The sequence below is a fragment of the Aphis gossypii genome, unplaced genomic scaffold (genome assembly GCF_020184175.1).
Source record: "Aphis gossypii isolate Hap1 unplaced genomic scaffold, ASM2018417v2 Contig00628, whole genome shotgun sequence".
In the NCBI taxonomy this organism is placed as follows: domain Eukaryota; kingdom Metazoa; phylum Arthropoda; class Insecta; order Hemiptera; family Aphididae; genus Aphis; species Aphis gossypii.
The window spans coordinates 114,066-120,873 of record NW_026083201.1 but is presented as its reverse complement, the minus strand read 5'-3'; the positions used below and the strand labels follow the sequence as shown (position 1 = coordinate 120,873).

General features: G+C 27.5%; 1 pseudogene; it reads left to right on the top strand.

Annotated features, from left to right (window-relative positions):
• Positions 1-115: 115 nt before the first annotated feature.
• LOC114128993 (uncharacterized) lies at positions 116-3,882 on the top strand (annotated as a pseudogene).
• Positions 3,883-6,808: the final 2,926 nt, after the last annotated feature.

The following is a 6,808-nucleotide window of genomic DNA, read 5'->3' as shown; positions in this document are numbered from 1 at the left end:
ACTTTTAAATGACCTAGTGTCCATATAAATAATAAAATCATGTTTTTTTTCTAGAATATACATTATTTTAGTTCATAATAATAGTGGTACTTTATACTTGCCTCTACCTACATTTTCTACATAGGTACCTCCTAATATTATCTATTAATTTAGTTCAACTAACTATAATTTTCCTAGATTAGACAAATATAATGGATGAATATACAGTTTCAAAATTGAAAGAATGGGATTTGCATACATTGATTGAAGATTTTAAAGGTACCTAAACTATTTAAGTATTAATGTGTTGACTAGTGTTGGGTAAAATGATAATTGAAAAGTAATAAAATTATGTCTCTCCTCCCTCGTTACATTAAACCTTCCATTAAATATTTTAATTTAAATTGGAATTACCAGGAAATATTTTTATCTCATAACATTACATTTTCTTTTAAAATTTAAGGACTTTACAAACTTACAAACAATGTTACCTTCAAGTCCATAACAGCTAATAAGTAGTAGGTATAAGAACTTTTATATAAATTTATAGCATTATAGGTATAACATTTATTATATAGGCAGGTATTATGTTATCAGTGCTTGACATAGCAAAATTAAAGTTATGGGACTCTGTTACCTACCCCCCAAGTTCAGCACTGTATGTTATCCTTTAACAACAAAATGTACATGTATTAATTTTTTGGAACTTTAATAATAAAATAAATTGTTATCTAAAACTTTGGAAACCATAGGTAAATAAATTTAATTCATTTTTTCTCAAATATCTTATTCTAGTTTTTCTCATACATTCTACATTCATAAAATCAAAATTAATTTTAATAACTAGGAAAATAACACATTTTTATCCAACACTGGTATTGATCATTGAGTATAGATGTGTAGCATAATTTTCAGGGCCATTCATTTTATAATTACCTATGACTTGCTAGAAATCAAAAAAATTAGTAGATATAATACTAATTTAATTCAAGTTATTCTTAGTACATATCTACATAATATGGAATTGTACCAAGGTACAATATTTAGGTATATATTTAATACAAGTATATATATTGAAAAAGTGAGAAGTAATAATGCCTATAGTACGCGTCACGAAAACGTGCGGATGACCGCAGCGCGCCATTTGTCGATTTTTCTAAAAACCAGTGGGCCTCAATATTTGATCTATATTACAAGTGCGTGCCACTGGTTTGACAGGTACTATACATTTTAGAACAGTTTGGATATCACTAACGAGAAATGGCCACTGGGCGCGCGGCGGTCATCCGCACGTTTTCGTGACGCGTACTATACCATAGGATTTATTTGATGTACTTATATTGTTAGTCATAATTTCAGTAATCTGATAACTATCTTCTACGAATAATATTTTAAATTCAATATTTAGTGTTATAGCATTATTTCTAGTATTTTCCATATTTTGAGATTTTTTTCTTAATTTATGTCTCATACCCCTCTATATCAATTACTCTTGACAGATAATTGAAAAATATTTATTAACCTATTTTCAAATTCAAAATAAATTCCATAACCAATATTTTAATACTTTAAAATTAGAACAGGAAATTGACAAAAGCTCATTGATGACATTAACAGAAACTATGATTAAGGAAATAATACCGAAAGTTGGATTACGTTCAAAGTTTACTAACCAACTTAATATCCTAAAGCAAAATATGCAATTGAGGTACTTACTTAAACCAAATATTATTTGAATATTATGAAACTATAACGTATATTTATTTTAATAGGATGTTATAATAAATGTAATGGGATGTAGTAATGAATCTGAGACTCAGCATTTGGATTTTAATATAACTGAAGTAAACATGATTAATACTTCAGTAGAATTGATTAACGATAATAACAAGGATATTCAAATTAGTTATTCTGACAAAGTGGAGGTAGCCAATGTGGAGGTATGATTATTTTTGAGTTGTTAATTTTCAAGATCATAGGTTAGAAAAAAAATTTGTTTTCATAAATTCTAATCAAATGTTTTATTCTTTTTAGCAAACTTTTCTCCAACCTATGGCACAAGAACTTAAACAAATTCTGATCTCTTCTCATGAAAGGAAACATATATATGAAAGTTATCAAATAAATAATTTTTTTTACTTTTAATATGAGAAACAAGCTTGTACGAATAATTATAGACTACCATATTCACAAGAATCCTAATGAAAAGTTATCTATATGTATAATACAACAACTTGCTCTAAGTATTGTTCAACTTTTTCCAAATGAGTCAGTACATACTTACTTTGTACCCTACAAGAAAGAGAATGGATTTATTAGACCAAATAGAGGAAAGTTGTGGGATCGTTATTCTAATGTTCGAAAAGATATTCGAAAATTAAATAATAACATCTTAAAAGAGTCTGAGAGGATCATAAATACTACTGATATTATTGTTAATCAAGGTTCGTATATTATTATATTATTAATATCTGTACTTATAAAATAGTTTTTAATTTTAGCATAACATTTAGGAGCTATTGAGAATGATATACTTTGGTTAAAAAATAATCACGAACCCATGAATATTGTTGTTGAAAAATGGAACATTACTAAGAACTATAGATACAAAGAAATGATGGCTTTCAAAGAAGAACTATATTATTTTAAAGAATTTCCATCTATTAGGGATGGTCAAGGTTATCAGTTGGTTAGTGAAACTTAGTACAATCAATCTTAAAAATATTCATTTATAACATTATGTGGGTAAATTAAAAGCTGCAATTTGTAAGAAAAATAATACAATAATATAATATTATTGTATTATTTTTCTTACAAATTGCAGCTTTTAATTTACCCACATAATGTTATACATGAATATTTTTAAGATTGATAAATTGTATTAAATACATGGTAGCTTTCATGTATATTGTTTACATCTTCTTATTTAAAAATATATGCACATTGGCATAATTTACTTACTATAAAAACTTATTGTAGGTAATTTTAAAATTATTTACATTGTTTTTTGATTTATACTTAGAAATAATAGGTATTCATTAGTGGGTTATAATGGCTATTATAATGATACAATAATAATGTATATTTTAGATTGAAAAGGATTTTAATGAAATGTATCCCCAAAAATAAGTTATCTTTTATGATAAATTTCCTAGTTTGATCAGAATTCTACCAAATTATATAAAAAAGTTTAAGCCTAAACTAATGAAAGATCCAAACTATTTGGTATTAGCTGATCTACAAACATCTAATTCACCAGGCAAATAGAATAATTGATTTTATTACAATGTTTATTTATTTATATTGTATTATAAATTGCTATTTTGTATAAACATATTAGATCATATTACTGCTGCGTTGATTTTAATCCCAAGATTATTCCTATCCTTAACTGTGAACATATCGTCTAATGTTGGTGGAACACGAAAAAAAAAAAAGAAAGTTGGAGACCGTCAAATGAAGAAATTTTAGAAGGCTTCATCGTTGTTCTAAAAGTAATGTTATTATAAAAATAATATGTTGATCATTGAACTTAATATAAGTACTTTATTTTTGTAGAATGTTGCTCAATTAAAAGAAATTATTAATATCAAAACAACTAAGGCTACTTCATTTGGGTTAACTGTTCAGCCATATGTTGCTTTGCTTTGTTCAGATCCTTAGAATGAATTGGTAGTAGCTGCATCGTATGTAATAATAAACAAATATACATATAAAGTAGAAACAGCGCTAAAAGCTATAGATATTTGTTTCAAAAGTTTTTTTGCGCTTAATTTAAAATATCCCGTACAATCAGACCACTTGTGGGAATTTATTCAACACTTCTTTTATGATATCACTACAAAAGCAGATAAAAAATATCAATGTGTTGACAATATTATTAATGATTTTAAATTTCAATAATTGCGCTTAAACTATTTTTCTTTAAATCATTTAATTTTTTTTGTATTTTCTTTTTTATAATATTTTTTTATTAGGTAAGTTACCTACATATTATTATATATTGTTAATTTATATTCAATTTAATAAAAAATGCCTCAATGTTTTCAATGCTTTTCTCAATTCAGTAATTATGATTTATTATTTCTACATCTTAAAATTTACCATCCACATATTTCTCCTTATAAATGTTTTGAAATTAATTGTTTTAGAACTTTTAGCTGTATTAAATCATTTAAAAAGCATGTTAAAGTTCAGGGTAATAACTTGAATGAACAAACAATTTTAAATCCAAAAAATATTCAAACTCCTCCTATTGAACATGTAAATATTAATCACGAAACTGATAATTTAAATGTGAATGATTCTCGATCGACCAACAATAATATAATTGAAAATTATGAGTCTTTTGTCTATAATAAAGCAATAGTGTTATTATCAAAATGGTATAATGAATCAGGAGTGCCGAGAAATAAAATTCAAACTATTATTGATGATTTCACCTCATTTTTAAATGATTTTTTACCACAGCTTCGTAATAATATAAATACTCAGTTACAGATTAATGATATATCAACTTTTGAAATAAATGCAATGTTCAATACAATTTCCAATCCTTTTAAAAACTTAAATACTGAGCATCAACGATTTAAAGCTTTAGAAGAACTATGTGTATTTATTAGACCAAAACCTGTGCACTTCGGTTATCATTGGAATGATAAACTTGAGAATGGTCGGACTATTGCTGTTTCTACTCCTATTAATGCTTATTGCTTATAGTGCACCATTGCCTACACTTCTTGGAAGGTTTTTTGAAATGCCAAATGTTTTAAATATGATGATTACTTATACAGAAGAGTTACTTAAAAATAAATGTATAACTAACAATTTAATTCAAAGTAATTTGTGGAAAAAAAAACTTGAAAAAAATCCAAACAAAATGTTATTTCCGTTCCTATTATATTTTGATGAATTTGAAACTAATAACCCCATTAGTTCCCATTGTAGTAACCAGTGATAGTTACTGCACGCTTCTTTTACGACGAATGCACGTTCCGTCGTAGGTTGGAGAGTTGAGGTATATAAGTTAACAATAAATTAATAAGACAATTGATACGTTTATTAACTTGATAAAACAATAAATGAAAAGGCTTTCGTTAGCATAAGCACAAGTACTTAACTACCGGAGAGTAAGTGACAACACTGACTAAGTCTAACTGACTCTTAACTAACTCTAATTAAATCTATGATGAGGACTCATATTTATATGGAACATGCCGTGATGGAGAATCGGATGATCTACGTCTATGAAGTGGCGTGATGTGTCTAATCCAATCAGGAAACGGCATTAGTGGTCCGACTCGGTGGCGTGATATAGTTATAGGCCACTGGACTTCGGAACTACGTTTTTATACTAAAAACGTCGGTTTACTACACCATGCTGGAATGCAAAAACTTGGAGCGATTTATATATCTTTACCATCTTTTCCTCTAGAATACGCATCAAAATTAGAAAATATATTTTTAATATATTTGTTTAATTGTTTAGATAAAAAACAAGCTTTTAATCAAAATCTCTTTAAACATTTGATAACAGAAATTAACTTTTTAGAAGAATCTGGTATTAATGTATTTGTAAATAATCAATCATATCAAATTTATTTCAGTTTAGCTTTAATAGTTGGGGATAATTTAGGTTTACATAGTATTCTAGGATTCACTGAATGCTTTGTTTCTAATTATCCTTGTAGGTTTTGTCATAATTCAAAAGAAGAGTGTCATGTACAGATTTCCCAAAAAAACGAGGATCTGAGAAATATTGATAATTATAATGAAGATGTTAATACTAAAAATGTTGCACTAACTGGAATTGTTGAATCATGTATTTGAAATAAAGTAAATTCATTTCATGTTATTTATAATTATTCTGTTGATTTAATACACGATTTACTTGAAGGTGTATGTAACTATGACATGTCAAGTATAATTAGAAACTTTATTTTAGAATTTAAATATTTTAGTTTAGAAACCTTAAATAACAGAATTCAATTTTTTGAATATGGACTAAGTGAAATTAAGACTGTCCTCTGGCCAACTTTGTGAACATCATTGCAAATTGTTTGTCATCTTTTTGGCGCATTATTTCAGTCAACTCATAAAACTTGAATGTTTCCCAAATAGATTTAATCGATAACATTTCTACAGCACTTGGAAATTTAGACAATATTTCTTCAAAACTATCGTACAATGGTGTTGCTAATACCGGTGCAAATTGAAAGAAATCGCCAAACACTATTACATTTATGTCCCCAAATGGTTTATTTATTCTTAATATAGACCTCAATCGTTGATCAATGTATCCCAGTGTTTTTATGCCAACCATGGAAATTTCATCAATTATCAAAAGTTTTACATTGGCAAACTGACAACGTAGTGTATTTGAAATATCTGAACTTAACTTTGGTAACAATCCGGCAAATTGATTCAATGGTAATTTGAATTTGGAATGAAGTATTAATCCTTTTATTCCATATGCAGCTTTACCTGTTGGTGCTGTCAGCAATACGGGAGGAAGTGACAGATCATCTATATCTGGTCTAAGATTTGCTATCCTAATTACAGATTGTGCTAATGCTCGTATAAGCATTGACTTTCCAGCTCCCGCTGGTCCAGTGACCAATACTTTCATCGCAGTATGACCTTTTCCCCATAATTGACTTCTTATGACATTAGTTGTATGATATAAGAGTTGGCGTTGACCGTCGTTTAGACATCCGATTAAGTCTTTAAACTGTTCATTGTCTATCAGGTGCACTATTATCTTACAACCATCTTTAGGTGAATCTACATCTGATGTATTGGTATTTTCAACATAATCTCCAACATCGTT